Source organism: Triturus cristatus, chromosome 8 (assembly GCF_964204655.1).
Source record: "Triturus cristatus chromosome 8, aTriCri1.1, whole genome shotgun sequence".
NCBI classification, from domain to species: Eukaryota; Metazoa; Chordata; class Amphibia; order Caudata; family Salamandridae; genus Triturus; species Triturus cristatus.
Window position 1 is genome coordinate 1,687,133,853 of NC_140591.1, and position 27,609 is coordinate 1,687,161,461.

General features: G+C 47.9%; 1 protein-coding gene across 4 annotated transcripts in view; it reads left to right on the forward strand.

Annotated features, from left to right (window-relative positions):
• LOC146808607 (NACHT, LRR and PYD domains-containing protein 3-like) overlaps window positions 1-24,364 on the forward strand; it is an 800,827-nt gene extending 776,463 nt beyond the window's left edge. For 3 of the 4 annotated variants that reach the window (XM_085623632.1, XM_085623634.1, XM_085623635.1), the window contains one exon: window positions 23,274-24,364. The gene's annotated coding sequence lies outside the window, so the exon portion shown is untranslated. Of the gene's footprint in view, window positions 1-5,385; window positions 7,224-23,273 lie in introns of those variants that run through there. The other variant, XM_085623633.1, reaches the window with a different exon arrangement.
• The last annotated feature ends 3,245 nt before the right edge of the window (window positions 24,365-27,609 follow it).

Here is a 27,609-nt window from a genome sequence, read left to right on the forward strand (position 1 = left end):
AAAGAGGACGAAATGGTCCTGGCATCATTACGTATCAGGCGAGCCGCAGAGTATTTAGCGAGGTTACCAGGGATGATTACGCATCTGGATAACATATATCATTTTGTCCAAACAGGGCGAGACCCAGGATGTATTAACAGAGCTATGGAATTCCAGAAAGTAGAGATACAGGGGGAACTGTTACGTTTTCTCATAAACTGTGTGATCAGAAATCAAGATCGTCCGGGGGTAGACCCGAATGCAATGCTTACTCTTACAAGATGGAGTCAGAATATATCAGAAGGGAGACACGATAAGCAAAATTGTATAATAGCCATGTGCCGAAAAATCCGTAAAGAAATAGAACGTATTCATGAAGAGAGATTGGGAACAGACGAGTTTGAGCAAGATGAAGTGTCCGAATCAGGGAATTCCGCAGGACAGCCAGAGACCGTAGCCTATGTAGGCAGAGGAAGATCCTGTGAAAATACTAGATGTTTTTCTGATCCAATACACTCTGTATGTCCAAATAATAGCAGAACGTATCCGACGCCTGTAATAAATCTGAAGTCTCCTGAACATTCGTTTCAAGCCGCAGATAAAATACTACGAGAACGAAGGGGTTACCACCTCCTCGATTCCATGGATGAGCAAGAATTAGCCAGATCAGCCGTTCACTGGATCGTTAGTCCTGAAAAATACGGTGATGAGACCGTAGCACACACGTTTCTCAACCTCAGTACAGATGAACAACGCTTAGCTGGAATCTATATGATTCAGCAACTCCTCATATTATATAAGAGCCAACATGCTGACCCTGGTCCTTTACCTGATATATTAACGGAACTACTCACGAACAGATGGAGAGGTTCTAGTAACAAGCTAATTAAAGAGATATTAGTGTCTCGTAAACAGTATGTCCTTTTTGTAAATCCAGATTCTCTCTCCCTGCCCCCCAGAGAAAGAGCACCGTACTACATGGATAGACAAAATCCTTTACGGGAAGTGCACCCAATAAAAGGCGAAGACAATGAGTTTCACCGTGTATTTGTTTACACACCCATATCAAAAATGGAATTATTAGAAATGAAAAAAGTAGTACCTAGCCATGATAAAGACCCAGCGGGTTTCCACCGAGAAATTAAAGACATGTTACTAATGGGAGAGTACACCTTTCCTGATATTATGACGATATTAAAGGTGCTTTTGCCTGCTGGCATTTATGAAAAACTGAAAGAAAAAGAGTGGGAAGTGGGAGACCAAAAGATAGACTGGACAGCATTAGCAGAGGAAGAAAGGGGCCGAACTGCAGGTTCAGGGCTCGGGGATAAAGTTAAACTGTTACCAGGTTTACTAGTACAGGTACTGCCACGTTTATTGACTACAAAAAAGGAAGATTGGGGTGCAATCACAGCCTGTAAACAAAAGCAAGATGAAGACACAAGCGATTATTATGCCCGATTTGAAAAATGTTTTGGTATAAATAGTGGTATAAAAGCAAGTAGTGATTCATATCCACATCTATTTGTGACAAAATTAGTGGAAAATGCATTACCTCCAGTGAAGAATAGAATATTGAAATTCGAGAGTACCTGGCAAAGTAACACTCCGTCGCAAATGCTACAAATGTTACAGTATCATCACAATAGAATTAGGGATGAACAAGAACACGAGCATAGACGCATGAAGGATACAAAAATGAAAATGCTAGTTTCTCAGACAGTACCAGCAGATGGTCACAAAAAGGGTGTGACACATTCTGGTGATTCTGCAGTTCCTATAAAAGGAACCTGCAATTATTGTAAACAACTAGGCCATTATGTACATGATTGTCCAGTCCTGAAACGTAATATAGCTACAGGTATTTCAAAAGAGAGACCACGATTAGTTAGACAAGATCAGAATGAACAAGGAGCTATGCAGCATGGACAGTCCATGCCAGTTCAGCAACAGTCCATGCCAGCCTCACAGCAACCCATACAGTTTGTGCCAGCTGCACCACCGTTGCCCGCTACTGCCACACAAACTACAACACGACAAATGTATCAGACTGCACAGTATGAATACCCTGAGTATCAGCGTTACGCATGAACCAGCCTAGAGAGGGAAGTTGACTTACCGCTTATCGAGATTCCGGTAGATCAAGAAGGACCTTATGTACATAGTGAATTGTTAGGTCAAGATAGAAAATTCTTACTCGATACAGGGGCAAGTCGAACAACCATAAAACGTAGTGAAGTTCCAGGGGCACCCCTCTCAGGCTCTCAAAATGTTTCCCTTGGTTTTTCGGGAAAACCTATTGTTAATGAAGTATCACAGCCTCTACCACTTACGATAGGACCTTTGACACGAACTACAGATTTATTGCTTACTAAATCATGCCCAGAAAATCTGTTAGGAATTAAAACTCTGAAAGCACTAGGAGCCATAATATGTTGTTCTCCGGAAGGAGTAAGGTTGTTTTTGCGTGATTTTAAAGGTCACTATGTGTCTAGAGACATGGATCCCCGACTACAGACTTTACCAGTACATCTATGGGCACAAGGCCCTACGGATGTTGGCTGCATGAACATTACACCCTATCGAGTCACACTGAAAGCAGGAGTGGTACTACCACGAATGCGACAATACAAGTTACCGCATGATGCTGTAGTGGCTTTGCTGAAAATCATTGATGAGCTAATTGCCCAGGGAGTAGTTGTAGAAACAGACTCCAATGTATGTAATTCACCGATAATTCCGATTCTTAAACGAACTGATCCTACTGCCCCACCAGTATACCGATTGGTTATTGATTTGCGTGAACTAAACAAGTGTATTGTACCACAATTCCCTGTGGTCCCTGATATATCATCATTGTTAACAGCAATTGATTCCGAAGCAACATTTTTTACTGTAATTGATCTCAAGAATGCCTTTTTCAGCGTCCCAATAGATCCGGAAAGCCAATACTTGTTCGGATTCAGTTTAAATGGGCGCAGCTTTAAATTCTCACGCGCTCCCCAAGGATTCACAGAAAGCCCCAGCATCTACAGCCAAGCACTGAAACGAGAACTTGACAGTATCCACATGCCAGTCAATACAGCACTGCTTCAATATGTTGATGATCTGCTGATCACCGCGAGAAGCGAGCCAGAATGTGAAAAAGCTTCTCTGACAGTTTTACATTTCCTAGCCGACAAGGGGCACAAGGTGTCCCCTTCTAAGCTGCAATTCTGTGTTCAGCGAGTTATTTATCTTGGTCACTCGCTGTCCAAGGAGGGAAGGCAGCTTACACCAGATCGCATCCAGTTAATTGCTAACATGTCAATACCCCAGACACAGAAGGAGGTGCGAGCTTTCATAGGCCTCACTTCATATTGTAGGCAGTGGATCCCTCAGTACGCATTTCTAGCAAAACCACTCATTCAGTTAACCACACAGGAGGCAGCCACATCGACTGTTCTCCCTTGGACTCAGGAACATACACAAGCTTTTGAAAACTTAAAGGAAGCTTTATGTCAAGCACCTGTTTTAGCAACACCATGTTATAGCAAACATTTTACACTCTTTGTTACAGAACGCGAAGGTACTGCCTTGTCAGTACTCACTCAGGATCAAGCAGGATCACGCAAGCCATGTGCTTATTTTTCCAGTACATTAGATCCCGTAGCTCAGGCTTTGCCTGCATGCCTGAAGTCAGTGGCAGCGACAGCTTTAGCAATCAGACAAAGCGATGCCATAGTGTTAGGACACCCATTGACAGTACAAGTACCACATGCAGTAGAGGTTCTTGTGAACCGAACACAAACACAACACTTGACCATAGCAAGACTTACCGGTTATGAACTGACATTGTTTCAACCACACATAGAGATCCGACGGTGTAATACATTGAATCCTGCTACACTATTACCTGTAATTGGAACAGACCCACTAGCTCATGATTGTGTTGAAATCATTGAAATAAAGACGAAACCTAGACAAGACTTGACAGACGTTCCATTGTTAGATCCAGACCTGACGTTGTATGTAGACGGATCATGCATGAGAGCAAGTACAGGAGATTTAGTGGCCGCGTATGCAGTCACAACAGACACTGAAGTTATTGAGACAAATTGTATAGATACTCTGTCAGCCCAAGCAGCGGAACTTATTGCTCTAACGCAAGCCTGTATTCAAGCCACAAATAAGAAAGTTAATGTATACACTGACTCACGTTATGCATTCGGAGTTGTACACGACTTCGGCGTGCTGTGGCGAGAGAGAGGTTATTTAACTTCCCATGGTGCCCACATTCAGCACGGACCCCTCATTCATGCTTTGTTAGACGCAATACATCTACCCACTGCTATATCGATTATGAAATGTAAAGCACACACGAAGGTTACTGATACCATTTCCCAAGGAAATGATTTAGCTGACAGAACAGCTAAACAGACTGCTCAGAATCGCACATTAGACATGACAAAGCCAATAGTTCAGACACCAACACAGTGTATGACAATTAAGGATCCCGCACTTGACGTAATTGACATACAGACACATGCCACAGCAGAAGAAATAAAGAAGTGGACGGAACTAGGAGGGATCCAGACAGATCAAGGATGGATGACGAAGGAGAAATCTGTATGGTTTCTCCCTGATTCCATGGTTCAAGCCATTATAGCTACAGTTCACAGTCCAGCACATTTAGGAGAGAAGGCTATGCTAGACAGTATTCAGCACATTTGGTTCAACAAACATTTACGAGCAGCAGCTAAACAAAAAGTTCGTACCTGTATGATATGTTGTCAGTTTAATCCAGGAAAGAGTGTTCCCGTAGAGCAGGGTGGATTTCAGCCTCCTGACCATCCTTTTGAAGTCCTCCAGATGGATTATATTCAGATGGAACGTTGTCGAGGATTCAAATATGTTCTCGTAGTTGTCTGCGCTCTCTCCCGTTGGACAGAGGCGTATCCCGTATCAGATTACACTGCCCCGACTACTGCCAAGCAGCTAGTTCGAGAATTCTTCCCACGGTACGGTTTACCACGTGTTGTATATTCAGATAACGGCCAGCCTTTCTCATCCGAATTAATGAAACATGTCTCACTTTTGTTGGGATATCAGTGGAAATTCCACTGTGTCCGACACCCCGAGGCAGCAGGTCTCGTAGAAAGACATAATCAGACACTGAAAATCAGACTGTCCAAAATATGTAGAGAGAAAGGTGTCGACTGGATAGTAGCATTACCAGTTGCACTCTTTTACATGAGAATGGTAGCACACTCTAGAACAGGGCTATCCCCGTATGAGGTGATCTTTGGTAGACCACCGAATATGTGGGGGACGCCTATACCCCGTAAAATAACTGACATTGACTGTAACATGCTGACAGATTACTTGGCTTCCTTGATGTCTGCACTACAATCTTCTCGTTCACAGGTAGCTGCAGCCTTTCCCGACAACACTGAGGCGAAACCCCATGACGTTGTTCCGGGTAATCTTGTCTTTGTGAGAAATTTCGACAGGAAAAGTCAACTGGAGCCCAGGTGGAAAGCACCCAAGTTGGTCCTGTTGACCACAAGAACAGCCGTGAAGATCGAGGGACGCAAAGGGTGGATTCATTCAAGTCACGTCAAAAAATTTCATGGACTACCTTCAGATATAGACACTGTGCCCTGCACTCCCTCACAGACTGATTCAAAACTTCCTTTTGTTGAACAGAATGACTCTCAGTGCTATAAATTAAAGCTTAGGCCCAAACAGTCGAGCAATTTGATTGTTTAAGTCCTCTCCAAGGTGAAGCGGTTGAATTGTCTCCGACATGTATCCCTTGGACCTGAGTAGAGAAAATACCCGAGAAATGTTGAAACGACAGGCGTATTGTAAATCACTGCGTAACCACTGTATTGTGACTTTATTAATTTTGTTTTCCTTGAGTTTTTTAATAGTTGCTGCAAGTATATTGTTGCATATGTATTATCCTGTTTCTAAACGTGTTTTCAATATAACTGATGAACATTCTTTTAGTGACCTACCGCCACATGAGTTGTCCTATAGACTTGCGCTGCGTAATAACACATTCATTAGTATGTTACATCATTCCCATCAGACTAGTAATGCCACCAATTGTTGGGTGTGTGGCCGGCTCCCTCCCTATCAGAATAACAAAGGAGTTCTGCCTTTCTTTCCACATCCATTCACACACAATGGCTCCTGTGGAGCATGGTTTAGTTTATTAAATTCCATAGACCCAGACACAGCAGTTTATCAACAACATTGGATATGGGGAAATCTGAATCTAGTTTTATTCAAAGTCTGTCACCCTAATAAGGAGGGTCACCCCAGTAGAACAGGAACTGATTTAGAAAATGAAGTGTATAAATTAGGTAATTTTACGCCTAATCTTATGATTTTGAATGTCAAATCCGAAGTTGAATTAATTCTGCCCACTATGTCAGTATTTCCAGTTAAAGGTGAATTATGTGTGAGAAAAGTTGGTTCCATACATATGGGCCATAGCCAATGTGTTACTACAGTAGAATATAGTGATCAAGGTAAATCTTCATTTAGAGCTTCTCGCCATTCTTACTTTATATGTGGTCAGACGGCATATATGCGTCTGCCTCTAGATTGGGATGGTACCTGTTACATAGCATTCCTTTTGCCACCTGTATTCCTAGCTCCCCCTGATTATTATCGAAATGTTCATTTAGTACACAATAGAGAGCGAAGAGATCTCCCAGTTGTCGATTATACTGAGACGGCATGGGACAAGTATGTAGATTTCAATAAAGGTATCTTTCCCTATATAGGTACAATATCAAATAGTAAGCTGATACGTAGACTCACCAAGACTCTTGAAGCTGTAGTAAACGAGACTATAGCCGCCCTAGGCAATCTGACAGAGGAACAATCAGTGATGAGAATTGTTGTTCTCCAGAATCGTCTTGTCCTTGACGTCATCCTGGCCGATAGGGGCGGAGCTTGCAGGGTCATCGGATCCAGCTGCTGCATATTCATACCAGAAAATTCGCCATCTGTATATAAAGCTATAACACGCCTTCATAAGATTGTAAGCCAGATACACGAGAATCCAGGCACTTGGACGTGGTCCGGGTGGTTTTGGAATGTGATATCAGCCTGGGGATGGAGAGTTCTATCCTTCCTAGGTATTGGCCTTCTTATGCTCTTCAGTTGTTGTTTATGCCTACAATGTGGACCAGCGATTTGTGGTCTGTGTGCCACATCGTGTATTCCACATCAAAGTTTTCGCTCAAGATCCCGGAAGAAGAAAGAAGAAGAAATGATGCTCTATGAGCAAATCGATGGAATAATGAAGATTGATGTCTCGTGAAGGGCAAGAAGGGGACAAGGAGGGAATGTGGAAATGTGGATTTTCCTGATCAGTTATGTCCCCTATCTTGGACCCCAACGGTTCTATACACATGTTACAAGTACATGTATGTTCCCTCCAGTTCCAGTTTCTAAGACGCAAACATATGTGTGTCTACCGTCAACATGTTCTCTGTCAGATCCGCCATGAATGGGCTGGATATTCGATTCCTAAGCATGACAGGCCACCGACTTTATATGGCTAAGTTACTCCATTTTTACAGTTCAGGCGAGTAGGCCCGATTCTGTCCTCAAAGCCTTTCCCTGCTCTCTGTCTCTGACAGCTTCAGCTTGAGCTCGCATCTGTATCCATGAACTTTGTCCTACTCCCTGTGCAGCTAACGGTGCCTGCCTCGGCTAGTTTTCGCCTGTCTGCCAAGAAGCTGTATTTCACCTTCGAATTATCTATTTTGCTCTTCAGCCGATGCATTCCTGTCTAGTGATTTAGGTAAACATTTCCTTTAGCTCACAAGCAAAGGACTCAGCCTTTCCGTCTTCATGCAAGTGATTCATAGCCCTGCTGCCATGGAAAGTTTTCTGCCTCTCGCATCACATATAGACACTTAGACGCTTGTACACGCACACAGTCAGTATAGAATAGATTCTGTCCGAGTGTCCTTCCTTGTGGATAACATAGTTCTCTAAACATAGGATGTTAGATATGATTTGGGATTAGGTTGACTTGACCCCCAGACTTCTTGTCTCCACATGTAGAGCTAAATGTCAAGTCCCCTTCACCCCCTGGTTGCACGTCAATCACACGTCATGCTGCCGCGCGCGCATCTATGCCAAGTATTATCTTATAGATCCACCTATGTCTGATAATCCTAACCAATTATGTTTCTTTTATTCCTTATTACGCCTAGTTTCGATTATGTCACTGTCACGTCATTTTTCTTATCAAATGTTACGCCTTCTACATTCGTTTAATTGTAATGCACTTATTATAAAAATGTATGTCTATCAACAAAATATTGTACTTCACTTCCTGAACCCTCGTGGTGACGGAACCTGAAGGCCGCCACTCGAGTCGGCCATTTTGAATGGAATAAAGCCCATTAGAAAACCTCTTATACCACGGATTCTGCCTCTTGTTATTTTGAGCTATTTACTTTATTTTAAGATTCCGCATGAAATTCAGTCCGGTAATATTTATTTTATTTACCACAACTTCATCAGAGTGGCATGGCCTGTCGCTCAGCCCTTTCGGGGAGAAAGACGACAAAGACAAGGCTCATTCAAATGCAACAGTGAACTCTGGACCAAAGCACTATTATAAGGCTTTGCTTCCTCCAATAAAGATCCAGAATGAAAACAGCCTCAGTACAAACATCAATATTTCGGAGGATACGCCCAGAACCATGGAACATCTAACAAGCAAAGCTCTCTCGCCAACAAAACAAGGCAGACCAGTCCTGCTTTCACCATTGCCCTCAGCACCCTTATGGACCCCTTTCATACACACAATGGAGGTGAGCTCCTCGGCGCTTACATTCCAGCGAGAAAAACTCGAAATTCAAGTTGATTTACTCACCGCTCTGGCCACTCACGCCTCAAGCATTGAACGTAACCTGCAGGAACTAAATAGCTTAATCAAGCGAGTGCAAAAAGACCCCCCGCAGCTTACCATTCTTGCCAATGTACCTCTACCTTGGACCACTTACCAACAATGCCAAATATCCTGTCGGAAATTTTTACGGAAGTTAAATCCTCAAAGCAGCCAATAGGAATATGTCTGAGAGCGAGCCTGGACAGCCCAGTCTTATCTCCCTTTTAGAAAACCCCAGTCCTTAAGAGCGGTCCACCGGCCACTCAGCATAATGAGGGCAACCCCAACCAGTCAAAGGAAAATGCACAACTGGTAACAACAAGGAATGAATTGGAATGAGGAAGACCCTCCACCCCCCCATGATTCCACCATGCAGCAACAACTGTCCCTAACTAAAAGAGAACGCAAACGCCTTAGAAAAGCGAGGAATAATAGACTAAAAAGAGAGTCAACACAATTACATCTTCAAGCGGTCCAAAATCCAACTGCTAACACAGCGTCAGACTCAAACAGCGGGGCCAGTCGTCTACCCAATATTCCAAAAAGAACATGTTCCAAAAGACCAACGAATCAGGCCGAAACATCATTAAAGATCCTGGCGGACCCGAATCGGGAACCCAAATGGCATTTCCTCTGCATCAATCAATCACACTGGCAGAGCACCCACATACAACAGTCCTCCCAAGTACTCAGCTACCTTGCGATCCTCGACTTCAGAGTGTGGCCACAAATGATCACTTCTCCATGAACTGCAAAATGAAAGAAGAGACCACGTTTGCCCCGACACAACCAACACCCTCAGCACTGGCAATAAGTGAGAGCGATCAAAAACCTCCGCAGCAAATGAAAGAGGCTCAAAATCAGCCTGAGGCCCGGCCCAGCCAATGGCCCACAAATGATTATTACAAAACCCATCCAGACCCGAGACTAGCCAACATGCCACCCCGATGCTAGCAACAGCAGCAGTGATAAGCCCGAGTGTCGGTCAGTCATAATCACTTTATTCGGTTAATAAAGACCATAAAAGTACACTACAAAAAATCTTGTAAGAACAACATTAAAACAAATGCAAAGTTCATTTGGGATAATCTTATACACCATAAAAATTCAACATGAAAAATCACCATCCTTTTGATGTTATAAATGAAGCATGTTCAAAATTCTTTCAAAAAGTACTTTTATGCACAATAGAAATCGAATTAAGAGAACATTTCATTGCAGTTATAGAAGAGCTAAAATATTTCATAGCATGGAGGCCCTTCTTCTCCTTACCCTGACCGCCGCAACTAAAAAACTAGCAATATTACAACGTTCCCATGTATTGTTTAACATGATTAAATATACTAAGGCAGGCCTTACCTGCATAAACCCTTTATCCTTTAGAATAGGTACTAAAAAACATTTGCGGATATGATGATAATGGTCGCAAAACATGGTTAAGTGCAAAGTATCTTGGGTAGAGAAATTATCACAAGAGCAAGGGCCCAAATCCTTCACCTTTCTCCATCCCTGAGGTTCAGCCAATAAAAAGTGCAGGAGGTTGAATCTAAATCTGGTTAAAAGAAAACAGTGATAAGGGGTTGTTATGGCATTTAAATAGGGTTCTATTGTTGGAGCTGTTTTCAATAAAAGATGGGCTCGTACCGTGGGTTTCATTAACTCTCTGGCCTCTCTCTCAGATTGCATCATGTTTAGAAAATGTTTTTAACCCACAGTAAGTTCTCATTCCTAAGTTTGCTTGGAGAATCAAAAAGTTTGTGATGCCCTAATTTCTTTGTTAAGTTCTTAACATAACCTATCCAGGAGATGCTACTTGCTCTATCCAAGGATAAGCAAAGCTGGGCGATCTCACGATTTACCACCAATTCTGGGTTCGTCCGGATCGTTATCCAGCTCAGGAGCGGGTCCAGTTCGATCAAGTCTGAAACAAAGCCTATACCTAATTCTTGATGGATAATGTAAGAGGGTATAGATTGCGGGTCTGAGAGCAGATTTATGAGAAACTTGTTTTCCACCAGTTGTAGTTCTTCAGCCTCCTTATAACCCCAGATTTCAGACCCATATTTAGAGATTGCAATACATTTTGCTCTATATATGTTGAGCAAAGGCACAAATACTGGTTGAGGGCCGCACCCTTCGCCAGAAATCACCACTACCGGCCAAACCTAACCCCGGAACCACTCTGAGGCACAAATCCGGGCAAGGGCCAAGCGAAGCCCAGGGACAACTCACCTCCTCAAAGCTAACGAGGGAGATGCTCCATTGAAATTAGAAATGCTCCCTGGCTATAGGTCCAGGGGAAGACATGACATACTGAATAAAAGTGCTATTCTGAAATTCACAATGGAAACCCTGAACCATGTAAGTGTGCATGATATAGAAGGTGTTGAGTTTACACCCAACCCGGAACTGGCAGGGACAGAAGCAACGGTGGTCACCTGGTCCATCTTAAAAACAGCCATGGAGGGATGGCAGAAATGGGGACATTTCCTAAACTGGGGCATTGAACTAAAAAGAATAGATCTAGAGAGATACCCCAGCCCCCTACAGCCATGGCAATTGGACCAGCAGGAAAGCATCCGATCAATCTAGGAACCCTCAGCATCCCTCACACAGCAGCTCCCGGAGCTCCGAGCTATATGAGACAGGTCTCCCTGCAAAATCCGCAGGCCTTGCCCCATTAATGGCAGTCGCAAGATTAAAACCAGACTCAGTGGTTTCATTCCCCAACCCCCCTTTGAAACTGTGCTCCTGGAACGTGAACGGCCTTAGAAGCGAGGCGGGGAGACAGATTTCATCACTTTCCTCCTAAATTTTGGCATCCTCCTACTGCAAGAAACCTGGACCGAGAATCCAACAAGAATCACAGGTTTCAAGGACTATCAACTGGAAGCGAAAGAGGCCGAGCTGCAGGAGGTCTCCCCACTTACATAGTGACCCACCTTCGGTGGCAACAAGAACACGTGGATCTCGGTCTAGCATGGGCTCAATGTATTAAACTCTCATCGCACAGTGACTTAAGATCAAATCACAAAAGCTGTGATTCAAATGTATTAATCTGCAATATCTACATTCATCCTGGCCAGAAGAACTAACCCGGCTACATTGCTTCATTGATAATACGGTAAATAGACAAAATATCGAAAAAAAAATATCGAGTGGACAGAATATCGAGTTTTTAATATAGAATGGACAGAATATCGAATTGCCAAAATATAGTGGTGAAGAATATCGAAAAACAGGTAAGAAATATCGATTACAATAATATAGAAGTAAGTAATATCGATAGTCATAATATAGTTGTTAAAAATATCGAATTTTTTATAGTGTTTTAAGTGTTAGTATATGTGTTAAAAGTATGTATTAATATTGTAATGTATGTTAGAATATTTTTAAAGTAATGAATGTTATGTTATTTTATTTTTGTGTAATTCAATTCCGTAGCGGGTTGTGGGTTTATAGAATATAGAACATTTCCTTTTTTTCTGCATATTTAACAGTGAGGAGGACGTGGATTTTTCCTATTTGCCTTCATCTGGGTTTCCGCCAGAATTTGCCCACTTTAGGTATTTTACAGAACAATAACTCCCGTCCAATTGTGTTTGCTGTGAGCAGATACCTATACTGTGCGTGGTTAACCAGAAGGCGTGAGGCCAGCTGCTATAAGGAGATTAAAATTCTTCATAGATTACATTTCAGTATCCGTGGGACCCACTGAGGCCGACATTCATTCATTTCAGTATCCGTGGGACCCACTGAGGCCGACATTCATTCATTTCAGTATCCGTAGGACGCACTGAGGCTGACATTGATTCATTTCAGTATCCGTGGGACCCACTGAGGCCGACATTCATTCATTTCAGTATCCGTGGGACCCACTGAGGCCGACATTCATTCATTGCAGTATCCGTAGGACGCACTGAGGCTGACATTGATTCATTTCAGTATCCGTAGGACCCACTGAGGCCGACATTCATTCATTTCAGTATCCGTGGGACCCACTGAGGCCGACATTCATTCATTTTAGTATTGGTAGAATGCACTGAGGCCGACATTCATTCATTTCAGTATCCGTAGGACCCACTGAGGCCAACATTCATTCATTTCAGTATCCGTATGACCCGCTGAGGCCTACATTCATTCATTTCAGTATCCGTGGGACCCACTGAGGCCGACATTCATTCATTTCAGTATCCGTAGGACCCACTGAGGCCGATATTCATTCATTTCAGTATCCGTGGGACCCACTGAGGCCGACATTCATTCATTTCAGTATCCCCTGCATTCATTTCAGTACAAGTGGGACCCACTGAGGCTGACGTTCATTCATTTCAGTATCCGTAGGACCCACTGAGGCTGACTGTTGGACCCGGCCTCGAGGCGTGGTCCTGACTTCCCCGGGGTTGGGCCCGTTCCCCGCCCTGGCCTCCACGGGCTACCCGTTCGAGCCGCACGAGGTCCCATACACCTCGGGGCTCCACCATTTTGTTGCCTGCCACGTGACCCTGCACACCAGCCCACATGACCCCTCTCAACCCGGCCTCGGCCCCAGCAAGGCCCAGACATTGAGGCACCAAGAACTGGCCAGGGGGTATCACGCGAACACCTCATCGCCCCTGGCGGAGGGCGGTAACGATGGGACCCCCAACCGTCCCCACACACCGAGGCGCGATCGGCCTCCATCTCTCCTGGGCCGGGCGCCTCTCCTGCTGGGCGTCTGGCCGCTCCCAACCCGGCCTCTCCGCCCCCCGGGCGCAAGGGTCCGGACATCAAAGGGCTCCAGGCCTATATCTGGGGCGACCCCGCAACAGACCGGCAGTTGTATCCCGGAGTCGAGAGCCCTGCTGATCGAATCGCGGCCGACCCTACGGAGAAGAACTCTTGCTTGAAACCACCACGAGCCCTGCAGACTGCGTCGCGGCTCCTTCTTGCTGAAACCTTGAAGCCCCCCGGAACATCGGGGCCCTGCTGACGCTGTCGCGGCCCAACCTCGCTGAAACCTCCCTCGGAGCCCTGCTGACGACGTCGCGGCTCGAGCTGAGCAGAAACCATCTTGAGAGCCCCGCTGACCTGGTCGCGGCTCTCCACGAACTGAACGCCCGAGCCCTGCTGACGCCGTCGCGGCTCGACCCCTCCAAGATCCGGAGGTCCTCCAGCTTGAGGATAAGAACTGGGCCCCAGGTACCCTCGTACCAAGCTCCTGCCAAAGACTGTCCCGCTACCCCTTCCCTTCTAAAGAGACACTGAGACTTTTGTGGATCCCTGGATCCCTTTCGTGTAAATATTGATCCCGTAACCTTTACGTGCTGATAAAGAATTGCTCGTCTTGAGACAACCTCCTTGAGTCCGGTGTGGTGGTGTTACTGTGCTAGTACATGATAGGAGAAGGACCTCCCCCGGAGGCTTCTCAGCAGCGCTCGGCTACTTTGTACAGTGTGGGGGCCCCTTTGGGTGGTCTCTCCGACTCCCCGAGGTCCGCCTTCCAACATTTGGTGGCAGCGGTGGGATCCGAGCCGAACGCAGTACGTACAAGCCAGTAACCCACTAGCTACCCATCCAGACAAACGGAAGTCATGAGCAACCAGGAAAACAACGCGACCACGGAGTTCCAGCCCGAACGGTTGGAGGAATACACGCACAAAGAATTGAAACAGTTCTGTAAGGACAAGGGCATTGCAACCACCGGCCTAGGTACCAAAGAGGAGATGCAGAAAGCCCTGAGGACCTGGCTAGAGGCCGAGGCAGGCCCCTCCCAGGACGAAGGTCCCCTGCCCCTGACTGTGGCCACATCAACCGCACCGGCTCCGGCAACCGGAGGAAGAAACAGCCTAGAAACCGGCCTCTCCGAAGAAGAGATACGAGAACGGGAGAAGGTCCGGAACCACGAACTAGAGCTCGCACGACTGCGGCTGGACGGCGAACTCCAGCTGGCGGAAAAGAAACTGGCCCTAGAGCAGCTACGGCTACAAGAGGAAATAGAAGAGAAGAGACGGCATCGAGAGTTGGAAGAAAAGAGACTGACCCTTGAGCACGAGCGAAGTCTCAAAGAGCTCGAGCTCAAGGCAAAGAAAGGGGGGACCGACACCCCCAGTAATAGAGACACCCTACCGCCTGCCGAAGCCAAGGTACATATCCCTAAAGATGTCGTCAGGGAGTACTATAAAAATGACGACATCCAACAATGGTTCAAGGCATACGAGGTGGCCATGACCTCCCATCGGGTGCCCCGAAAGGATTGGGGTGCCGGCCTGTGGGGTCGGTTCCTTAGTGAAGGTCGAGACACACTGCTCCAGCTGCCAGAAGAGGTGATGACCTCCTACGACCACATGAAGGAGGCCCTGCTCACCCGCTACGGGCTAACCGTGGAAATGTACCGCCAGCGGTTCAGAGACTGCAAGAAGATCCCTGGTACCACCTGGGTGGAATATGTGGACTTTTTCAGCCGGGCCCTAGAAGGATGGATCAAGGGTAGCAAGGTCACCACCTACGGGCAGCTGGTCGACCTCATTGTTTGGGAACATCTCTCCAACAACTGCTTCGTGGAGCTAAGGCAACACCTCCTCGACAGCAAGATGACCGACCCACGAAAACTCGCCGTCGAGGCCGATCGATGGGTCAGCACCCGAGTCCCCCGGAACTCAATGGGGGAGTACCAGAGGAACCCCACCGGACCTCCCCGCCAACGCGGTGGAGGGGGAGGGCCGAACCGGAACCGGGACCCCCCCGCCGGGGCCCCCCGGAGCCCACCTCGAGGGCCGCCTCAGCAACACCTCTCCCCGAGCCTAGCCCGAAGAGGGGCAACCCCAGCCAGAACCGGACCACGGCCCCCAGTAACCTGCTACAGCTGTCAACAAACCGGACACTATGCCAGCGATCCGGTCTGCCCCCTGAACCGAAGAAGCGGGGCCGGCGGGCCCCCGCCCCGACAGCTGGCGGCCGCCGCCCTGGGGGAAGGAGAGGAAGAGGAAGAACCCCTCGACCGAGGAACCACCGAGTGGGAGCCGGCGGCCATGTCCCTGGTCTGCCTGGGCAGCCGAGAAATGGTGCCCCGCACACCCATCCCAAGCAACACCCAGAAATATCAGCAGCAGGTCACCATCAATGGACGACGTGCCGAAGCCCTTCGCGACACCGGCGCCAGTGTCACCGCTGTCCGCTGCCACCTGGTGACCCCCGAACAAATCCTACCCAATGTGCTGTGCCCCGTCCGGACGGCCGACAACAGCGAAAGCCTGTGCCAGATGGCCCTGGTCCCCTTCGAGTGGGGAGGGGTGACAGGCCTACTAAAAGTGACTGTCCGCGACGACGCACCAGTGGACTGCCTCCTGGGGAACGACCTAGAGAGTTCCCCCTGGGCTCAAGTGGAGCGACGAGAGCACGTCCGAATGCTGGGACTATCCGAATGGGCCTGCGCCATCACCCGGTCCATGGCCGCCCAGGCCCCCCGCTCGTCCCTGGCCTCCGGTTCCGCCCAGCCCGCGGGGCTCGCACCACCCCCCGCCTGCAGCGAGGGGGAGGCGGACACTGACACTGGACCTACCGAACCCTCCCCCGAAGAGATCGCTTCCCTCGGTGCCCTACCAGAACTTGCACAATGGCGCCACAAAGGGGGCCCCACCCGAGAGCAGTTCCAGCAAGAACAGCAGTCCTGTCCCTCTCTCGAAGGGGTCCGACAACAGGCGTCCGCACAAGCCAACGGTGACAAGACCGGCACCCACTGGGTCTACTGGGCCGAGGGCCTATTGTACAGTGAATAGAAAGTGGCAGAACTCGGGGCCAGCCGCGTGTTGGTGGTCCCCCTCCGCTTCCGGGAGTTCCTTCTCAACCTGGCACATGACGTGCCCCTCGCCGGACACCTAGGGCAAGACAAAACTTACAGCCGTCTGGTAACCCACTTTTACTGGCCCCGGATGCGGAGAGACGTGGACAACCACTGCCGGTCCTGCCAGACCTGCCAAGCCAGCGGGAAGACGGGGGGTCGGGTCAAGGCCCCCCTCCAGCCCTTTCCAGCCGTCAGCACCCCGTTCGAACGGGTCGGGATCGACATTGTGGGGCCCCTGGATCCCCGGACCGCCCTGGGCCACCGCTTCATCCTGGTCCTCGTGGACCACGCCACCAGGTACCCGGAGGCTGTCCCGCTGAGAACTGTAACAGCCCCCGTGGTGGGCCGGGCCTTAATGGGAATCTTCTCAAGAGTGGGATTTCCCCGCGAAGTGGTGAGCGACCGGGGCACAAACTTCATCTCCAAATACATGCGGTCCCTGTGGCAGCAGTGCGGGGTCATGTACAAATTCACCACCCCCTATCACTCTCAGGGAAACGGACTGGTTGAGCGCTTTAACAGAACCCTAAAGGGGATGATTCAGGGCCTGGAAGAGCCCCTCCGGCGGAGATGGGATGTCCTACTGCCATGCCTCCTGTTCGCCTATCGGGAGGTCCCGCAGAAGTCCCTGGGGTTCAGCCCGTTTGAACTGTTGTATGGGCATCCGGTCCGCGGACCCCTCAGCCTGGTCAAGGAGGGCTAGGAGATGAAGCTCCAAGGCGCCCCTCCTGACGTCTACCGATACCTCCTGACCCTACGAAACCAGACCCGCAAGTTCCGAGCCATGGCCGAAGCCAACCTCGAGGCTAGCCAGGAGGACATGAAGCGGTGGTACGATCGGAACACCTCTACAATCGAGTTCGAGCCAGGCCAGTGAGTCTGGGTCATGGCCCCTGTTGAGCCCTGCGCCCTCCAGGACAAGTGGACCGGGCCCTTCAAGGTGGTGGAGAAGAAGAGCCCCGTCACCTACCTAGTCGACCTAGAGTCCCCCCGGAACCCTCTCCGGGTTCTACACGCTAACCGGCTCAAACCCCACTTTGCCCGGACCGAACTGAGCCTGCTGCTGGCGACCGACGAGGGGGGCGAGGACGACTCCGAGCCCCTACCCGACCTCTTGCAGAACGACGTCCACGACGGATCCATCAAGGGTGTCCAACTCGCCTCCTCTCTGACCCCGGAACAGCGTAACGACTGTCAACAACTGCTGCAGGACTACACAGCCCTCTTCTCCCTCACCCCGGGGGTGACCCACTGGTGCGTCCACGACGTCGACACCGGGGACAGTCCCCCCGTGCGACACCGAGCCTACAGGGTACCCGACCGAGTACGGGCATGCATCCAGGCCGAAGTAGCGAAGATGCTAGCCCTCGGGGTCATCGAGCCCTCCGACAGCCCGTGGGCCAGCCCTGTCGTCCTGGTACCGAAGGCCGCAGCACAAGGCCATCCCCCGGAGTTACGATTTTGTGTAGACTACCGAGCCCTGAATGCTGTGACCAAGACGGACGCCCATCCTATACCCCGGGCCGACGAACTCATCGACCGCTTGGGGTCCGCCCACTACCTGAGCACGCTGGACCTCACCGCCGGGTACTGGCAGATCCAGCTCACCTCCGGCGCCCGAGAGAGATCCGCCTTTTCCACCCCTGATGGGCATTACCACTTTCGGGTGATGCCCTTCGGCATGAAGAACGCCCCGGCCACCTTTCAGAGACTCGTAAACAAGGTTTTGGCCGGGCTCGAGGCCTTCAGCGCGGCCTATTTGGATGACATTGCCGTGTACAGCAACCACTGGGCTGAGCACCTGGCTCACCTCAAAGCAGTCCTGGCCGCCCTCCAAAGGGCCGGGCTCACGATCAAGGCCAGCAAATGCCAGATCGGCCAAGGATCGGTGACATACCTGGGCCATCAGGTGGGAAGCGGTCAGGTGGCCCCCTCCAGCCAAAAGTCGATGCCATCCAGGCATGGGAACCCCCCACTACCCAGACCGCTGTACGGGCCTTCCTGGGCCTCACCGGATACTACTGGCGGTTAATCCGGGACTATGGGAGCATTGTTGGGCCTCTCACGGAGCTCACCTCAAAGAAACAACCCAAGAAAGTGCACTGGACTCCCCGCTGCCAATCAGCTTTCGAGACTCTCAAGGCAGCGATGTGCACTGCCCCTGTGCTCCAGGCCCCTGACTACAGTAAAGAGTTTATCGTGCAGACAGACGCTTCCGAATATGGGATCGGGGCCGTCCTGTCTCAGGTTGATGAGAAGGGACTCGACCGACCAGTGGCCTTCATCAGCCGACGGCTGCTGCCCCGGGAGCAACAATGGAGCACCATCGAGCGCGAGGCCTTCGCAGTAGTGTGGGCCCTTAAGAAGCTCCGGCCCTATCTCTTCGGTACCCACTTTCGGGTCCAGACCGACCACCGGCCCTTGCGGTGGTTAATGCAAATGAGAGGCGAGAATCCCAAGCTGCTGCGGTGGTCCATTGCCCTGCAAGGGATGGACTTTTCTGTTGAGCACCGGCCCGGCAATGACCACGCCAACGCTGACGGCCTATCCCGCTTCTTCCGCCTTGACGAGGAGAATCCCCAAGGAGATGGGTGACTCTCCCTGCCTTCGGCTGGGGGGGACGCCTGTTGGACCCGGCCTCGTGGCGTGGTCCTGACTTCCCCGGTGTTGGGCCCGTTCCCCGCCCTGGCCTCCACGGGCTACCCGTTCGAGCCGCACGAGGTCCCATACACCTCGGGGCTCCACCATTTTGTTGCCTGCCACGTGACCCTGCACACCAGCCCACATGACCCCGCTCAACCCGGCCTCGGCCCCAGCAGGGCCCAGACATTGAGGCACCAAGAACTGGCCAGGGGGTATCACGGGAACACCTCATCGCCCCTGGCGGAGGGCGGTAACGATGGGACCCCCAACCGTCCCCACACACCGAGGCGCGATCGGCCTCCATCTCTCCTGGGCCGGGCGCCTCTCCTGCTGGGCGTCTGGCCGCTCCCAACCCGGCCTCTCCGCCCCCCGGGCGCAAGGGTCCGGACATCAAAGGGCTCCAGGCCTATATCTGGGGCGACCCCGCAACAGACCGGCAGTTGTATCCCAGAGTCGAGAGCCCTGCTGATCGAATCGCGGCCGACCCTACGGAGAAGAACTCTTGCTTGAAACCACCACGAGCCCTGCAGACTGCGTCGCGGCTCCTTCTTGCTGAAACCTTGAAGCCCCCCGGAACATCGGGGCCCTGCTGACGCTGTCGCGGCCCAACCTCGCTGAAACCTCCCTCGGAGCCCTGCTGACGACGTCGCGGCTCGAGCTGAGCAGAAACCATCTTGAGAGCCCCGCTGACCTGGTCGCGGCTCTCCACGAACTGAACGCCCGAGCCCTGCTGACGCCGTCGCGGCTCAACCCCTCCGAGATCCGGAGGTCCTCCAGCTTGAGGATAAGAACTGGGCCCCAGGTACCCTCGTACCAAGCTCCTGCCAAAGACTGTCCCGCTACCCCTTCCCTTCTAAAGAGACACTGAGACTTTTGTGGATCCCTGGATCCCTTTCATGTAAATATTGATCCCGTAACCTTTACGTTCTGATAAAGAATTGCTCGTCTTGAGACAACCTCCTTGAGTCCGGTGTGGTGGTGTTACTGTGCTAGTACATGATAGGAGAAGGACCTCCCCCGGAGGCTTCTCAGCAGCGCTCGGCTACTTCGTACAGTGTGGGGGCCCCTTTGGGTGGTCTCTCCGACTCCCCGAGGTCCGCCTTCCAACACCGACATTTATTCATTTCAGTATCCCTGGGACTCACTGAGGCCGACATTCATTCATTTCAGTATCCGTAGGACCCACTGAGGCCGACATTCATTCATTTCAGTATCCGTAGGACCCACTGACGCCGACATTCATTCATTTCTGTATCCGTGGGACCCACTGAGGCCGACATTCATTCATTTCAGTATGCGTGGGACCCACTGAGGCCGACATTCCTTCATTTCAGTATCCGTAGGACCCACTGAGGCCGATATTCATTCATTTCAGTATCCGTAGGACCCACTGAGGCCGATATTCATTCATTTCTGTATCCGTAGGACCCACTGAGGCCGACATTCATTTATTTCAGTATCCGTAGGACTACTGAGGCCGATATTCATTCATTTCAGTATCCGTAGGACCCACTGAGGCCGATATTCATTAATTTCAGAATCCCTGGGACCCATTGAGGCCGACTTTCATTCATTACCCTTCACATCGAGAACCCTAAGGTTGCCCTCATATTTTCTAAGTAAAACGGGTTTTAATGATGCACAGAATGTTAATGGTGTGGATAGTTTTAGAGGTTCCTAACAGTTTCATGTAGTTGTTTGGTGTATCAGCTTTATTCCATTTTGCATGTTTTTAGGCGGCTTTGATCGATTACTTGGGCAACAAGGGACAATGGCAGAATATCTAAGACATCAGGTATACAACTACTTGAAATGGAATGTATTCATTTATCTTGATGGACAATATGTTGGGCTATGAGTTGGATCCAAACATCCCTGTGAACGGAGCGGAGCCTTACCTAGGTTTTGTTGTCAGGTATACGTTGTGTAACCTCCTGAGAGAGCAACTATCCTTGTTGTTCCTGTTGTAGCTGGTTACATTACCTTTTGTGTTATAAGCTTTGTTTTGCACACTGCACTTTACATGGCGTTTATATAAATGGTATGAATTTTAACAATGTTTAAATGCACTTTTATGATCACAAATTATCAAAATCATCCAAAGCTAAAGAATGTGGAGACTTTTGTGGGTGCATTTAGAGAGATGTATATTTTTAAAATAGTAAAGAATAAAATGTATAATGCTGTGGACATCAGATGTTTCTTCCACTCTTCCTCTCCCTCCATGTAATTGTAACTTGTTTCTTACACTCTTCCACTCCCTCCTTGTAATTGTAACTTGTTTCTTACACTCTTCCTCTCCCTCCGTGTAATTGTAACTTGTTTCTTACACTCTTCCTCTCCCTCCGTGTAATTGATACTTGTTTCTTACACTCTTCCTCTCCCTCCGTGTAATTGTAACTTGTTTCTTACACTCTTGCTCTCCCTCCGTGTAATTGTAACTTGTTTCTTACACTCTTCCTCTCCCTCCGTGTAATTGTAACTTGTTTCTTACACTCTTCCTCTCCCTCCGTGTAATTGTAACTTGTTTCTCACACTCTTGCTCTCCCTCCGTGTAATTGTAACTTGTTTCTTACACTCTTCCTCTCCCTCCTTGTAATTGTAACATGTTTCTTACACTCTTTCTCTCCCTCCGTGTAATTATAACTTGTTTCTTACACTCTTGCTCTCCCTCCGTGTAATTGTAACTTGTTTGTTTCTTACACTCTTCCTCTCCCTCCGTGTAATTGTAACTTGTTTCTTACACTCTTCCTCTCCCTCCGTGTAATTGTAACTTGTTTCTTACACTCTTTCTCTCCCTCCGTGTAATTGTAACTTGTTTCTCACACTCTTTCTCTCCCTCCTTGTAATTGTAACTTGTTTCTTACACTCTTCCTCTCCCTCCGTGTAATTGTAACTTGTTTCTTACACTCTTCCTCTCCCTCCGTGTAATTGTGACTTGTTTCTTACACTCTTGCTCTCCCTCCGTAACTTGTTTCTTACACTCTTTCTCTCCCTCCGTGTAATTGTAACTTGTTTCTTACACTCTTCCTCTCCCTCCGTGTAATTGTAACTTGTTTCTTACACTCTTGCTCTCCCTCCGTAACTTGTTTCTTACACTCTTTCTCTCCCTCCGTGTAATTGTAACTTGTTTCTTACACTTTTGCTCTCCCTCTGTGTAATTGTAACTTGTTTCTTACACTCTTCCGCTCCCTCCATGTAATTGTAACTTGTTTCTGACACTCTTCCTCTCCCTCCTTGTAATTGTAACTTGTTTCTTACACTCTTCCTCTCCCTCCGTGTAATTGTAACTTGTTTGTTACACTCTTCCTCTCCCTCCGTGTAATTGTAACTTGTTTCTTACACTCTTCCTCTCCCTCCGTGTAATTGTAACTTGTTTCTTACACTCTTCCTCTCCCTCCGTGTAATTGTAACTTGTTTCTTACACTCTTCCTCTCCCTCCGTGTAATTGTAACTTGTTTCTTACACTCTTTCTCTCCCTCCGTGTAATTGTAACTTGTTTCTTACACTCTTCCTCTCCCTCCGTGTAATTGTAACTTGTTTCTTACACTTTTGCTCTCCCTCCGTGTAATTGTAACTTGTTTCTTACACTCTTCCTCTCCCTCCGTGTAATTGTAACTTGTTTCTTACACTTTTGCACTCCCTCCGTGTAATTGTAACTTGTTTCTTACACTTTTGCTCTCCCTCTGTGTAATTGTAACTTGTTTCTTACACTCTTGCTCTCCCTCCATGTAATTGTAACTTGTTTCTGACACTCTTCCTCTCCCTCCTTGTAATTGTAACTTGTTTCTTACACTCTTCCTCTCCCTCCATGTAATTGTAACTTGTTTCTTACACTCTTCCTCTCCCTTCTTGTAATTGTAACTTGTTTCTTACACTCTTCCTCTCCCTCCGTGTAATTGTAACTTGTTTCTCTTTCAGACTCAAGTGAAGAATCAGATGAGCTGCAAACTCACAGATATCAACTCAACGTTTAAATACATTTATTTTGCTTTACTGGTGGTTTGAGTGATTTCTCTTAATCAATCTATTAGATGGTAATTGTGATGCTGATATTGATGTTAGAGGCATATTTATCAAAACGTCATGCAGCACAATGCAATGAGGCAGTTTGCTGCGCTGCATGACAGGGACAGAGCAGAAGTGCGCTGTATCTACCAAGATATGATGCACTCCTGCTCTCTCCCTGCGCTGGCGCACTAAATGCTGCCTAACGCCAACACAGGTACCCCTGTGCCATGGTGCAGGGGTGCCTGCGTTGTATGTAGGATTACTTTTGTGCAGGAAGGACATCTTCCTGCACAAAAACAATCCTGAGAGGTGTTGTCCTCTGTCTACCTGTGCCGCAGAATGCATTACACCCAGAAAGTGGAAATAACGAAGAGAAATAAAGATCCTTGTTACTCCTCTGTCGCTTGAGCACAACATTCTGGGAATGCACCAAAATCCGCGGCTGGATGCACGGGAACGTCCATGCTCCACCCATGGAACGCCTTTCCAATGGAGAGAAACACAAGGCAGCAATCTGCTATACCTTGCATTAATCTAGATTTATTAAGCCAAGCGGAGCCACGCAGAGTGGCTTTCCGTGGCTTAGTAAATCTCACTTAAGCACGTGCGTTACCTTGCATCACCTTGCCTGACTCCAGGGCATCTCAAGGGTTTTAGTAAATCTGTCCCTTATTAGTTAGTAAATGGCTATTTGTGTAGCATTCATTTTTGAATTTTTTGTAGGCCAATCACTATCTTATGTGTTATTGATTTCTTGGGAGTTTTTCTAAAGTGCGCACAAAGGCCGAAAGTATCAAAGCATTTCACAGAGAAATGTGTACAAAGCTGCGTAAGTTTGATTGGAACATAATCACTGACTTTACTCGCTTAGTTACATTCCCGCATGGAAACCGACACAGACGTGTGGACCTGGGAAAGAGATTAGAATGTGCAGCAAAACACTTGTTGATGATAGAATTCACCAATAAAAGATGTACATTTAAGATGTAGACATTCAAATATGGCAACGGTTTGATCATTTAAATACCAACGAATCAAAAAGGAATGGAAGGAGGGTGATGCCTCTCCTCACCTGGGAATCATTTATTGTTTTTGAAAGGACTCTCACTCACTAGAGTACTCCAGTGGCGTCATCTTCGAGCCCTCACTCAGGACACTGAGGGCCTGATTCACAAAGGTGTAAGTTTACCCTTTTTTGCTATTCACACTGGGATTTACGAGTAGTATTTTTGTGAGCGCAGTGCCTTTTGAGTGTGTGCGGTCGTTGCAGGGGTGTGGCATTGATATATCTTAACATCTAGGACATATTATTTGGGGTCAAGGATAACAAGTTTTCATGTTCAGTTTGTCTGCAGAACAAGTGGGCACAGCCCGATATATGTGTGTATATAGTTTTCTATAGCACAAACGTAGCCTAAAGACAGCGCACCGCTGTAAAGAGTCAAATACAAGCCCAAAGTCAACGAGTGATAAGGGAGGAAGCTGGAATGTGGATGGTTAATGCCTTGTGATACAAACATATCTGAAACATACCTGAAGCACACCCTTGTTTAATTTGCTCAATCCTTTGTCAATCCTTTTTTCATGGTTGGCGTGCATGCACTCGCGTATGCTCCGTTCCGGTAGCACGTTTCTGAAATCATCCAAAAGTTGTAACTCGCGACTTGCGAGTCAAAAACGAGTTGCACAGCCTTGTAAACAGTTCATAATCCAATTGATACACAAAATCAGCAGTCTTTCAGTGGTTTAATCCTTTTTATTTCCATGTTTAACAGTACTTGGCCGTCACGTCAAGGGCACGAGATTTCAGAATTTCTTGCATTTTAATTGCATAGGAAGTGCCCATCCGGGCCTATTCACAAGCATGTAGAAAAACTCGATTCCTCCAAGCCATCACATAAAATTCACCCAATGCATTTCGGTCTTCTGTGACCTTCGTCAGGGGTTTCTATAATATTTAAAAATATGCACCAACTGAACATAATTCACACGCAGCAATGATGTGTAACTAGCGATTCTTTCCTGAACCCCAACTAAATAAGCTGTGCTTCTAAAGTACATGACATAAATGAAAACAATCCCCTTACTTTATGGTCCTCTACGAATCCCACCATACATGCCCATAATTCACGAAAAAATCTAAAAACCTACCCTCTAATCAGTGCCCCATTTCATTCGGCCACTCCACCCTCCTAATTAAATCAAGTTGTGAATCTCTCGTGAAACCTGCCATTATGACGCAAAGGGAGCACAAATTTAAGCTCATCTACCCGTTTACCGATAACCTAGTGTAGTTATTTCAAACACTTTAGCCCCCAGTACATACCTGCGGTTTATCTAACGTGTCTTGGACGACATAAATCTCTACTCAAACGGCAGTCTAATCTAAAACAACTAAAGCCGTGGTTTTTAACCTTGCGTTTCCCTCCCCACCTGTGTGCAACGAATAAGATAGTGATTGGCCTACAAAAAATTCAAAAATGAATGCTACACAAATAGCCATTTACTAACTAATAAGGGACAGATTTACTAAATCCTTGAGATGCTCTGGAGTCAGGCAAGGTGATGCAAGGCAACGCATGGGCTAAAGTGAGATTGTGTATCAATTGGATTATGAACTGCTTACAAGGCTGTGCAACTCGTTTGTGACTCGCAAGTCGCGAGTTACAACTTTTGGATAATGCCTTGTGATGTAATGTTCTTTGAAGGGGTGCGTCTTCAGCTCTTTCCTAAATCGGAGCAGCGTTGAGACAGTCCTGATGGATACAGGGTGCAGACCATAGGTGCATAGATGGAAAAGGCCTGATGTCTTGTTTTTTCCTTTTAGACACTTCTTAGTCTGCAGTCTGATGGTGTCCTGGCTGCGGGTGTGCCAGGAACCACCACAGATGGTGAGCTTGTCTATTAGATAATCCTGGTTGTATCTCTAGAGCTTCTCTTTAGCCCATGTAACACCCACAGCACTCTCCAAGACTTTTCACGGATCTACTCCCTGAAGAAATTCCAAAAACCAGCACCGTTTGTTAATCCCAATATCGGCACCCCTATTTCCAGCCAACCAGCTTTTATTCCAAATGAGCCAGCTCGTATAAGCACATCCATTTCAGATGCACCGGCACCTCCATGCCTTTCAGTATAAGTTCTAACTCCTGGCTAATCTGTGTGCCGATAATTTCCAGGTCGACAACACTCATCCAAAAACCTTCAACCTCAGTTACAATTGCAATTTGTGCATTCTTGCTTAATGCACAATCCTTATCTTTCAGTGACCTGTTGTTTCTGCACGGATACAGATTCACACGCACTGAGAGACAACATGAGGGCCGCACTCAGATTCACCTTCCAGTTATTGAAATATGAGGGGGGTGGACGCACACTGCCTCACACTCCAGCACTCAGTTTGCCCCGATGCATCATAATAAATGCAGTGCATGATAACACTTTCTTTTGTGTCAGGCTTTAGTTTTTCACCCTTGTTGGTGCAGCCAGTGCTGTGTATCTCTAGACACGTGTTTCAGGATAATTGTCCTTCTTCAGTAGAGAGTGTGAGAAGGTGGCCTGATATATGCTGTCCACTAGTTCTAGTGGGCACCTTGTATCAGTCCAAACAACCCCTTATGGTGAATGGTTAAAGACAACCTTTATTGAAAGCTATCCTAGTGGTAGCTATGGAGAGCAGCCTTCAGGATAAGTCTTGAAGGAATGTAAAGCAGCTTGTTTTACCAGTCTATAATCTCTTGAATGATCAAATGAAAGGACAACCACACCAGGTATATATTTAAAATATATGTATTTAAGATAAATACACGTTTGGGCCCTAGGGCGGTACCAAACCATATACCAAACAAGTGGTATAAGAACCACGACTGGAATAGACACTAGGCCTATAGCCTGTAGAATCGCTGGGACCCCAAGGACCCAAGGTAGTGACACAGGGGACCCACGGGTACTGTATGCAGTGTGTAAACACAACCGCGGGTTCCCGTTATCTTCTATGGGCAATGTCGCGGTTGGAAATGTAAAGATATGGGACACTTCTAATCGAGTCAGGACCAAACCATTTTGGACGTAAGAAGTTCTTTTTTTTGTGTTCTCATCTCACCAAAGACTTCCACAGATTTGACAAGCCAATATCTGTGGAAGTCTTTGGTGAGATGAGGACAAAAAAAAAACCCCACGGGGACTGTATGCAGTGTGTAAACACAATCGCGGGTTCCCGTTATCTTCTATGGGCAATGTCGCGGTT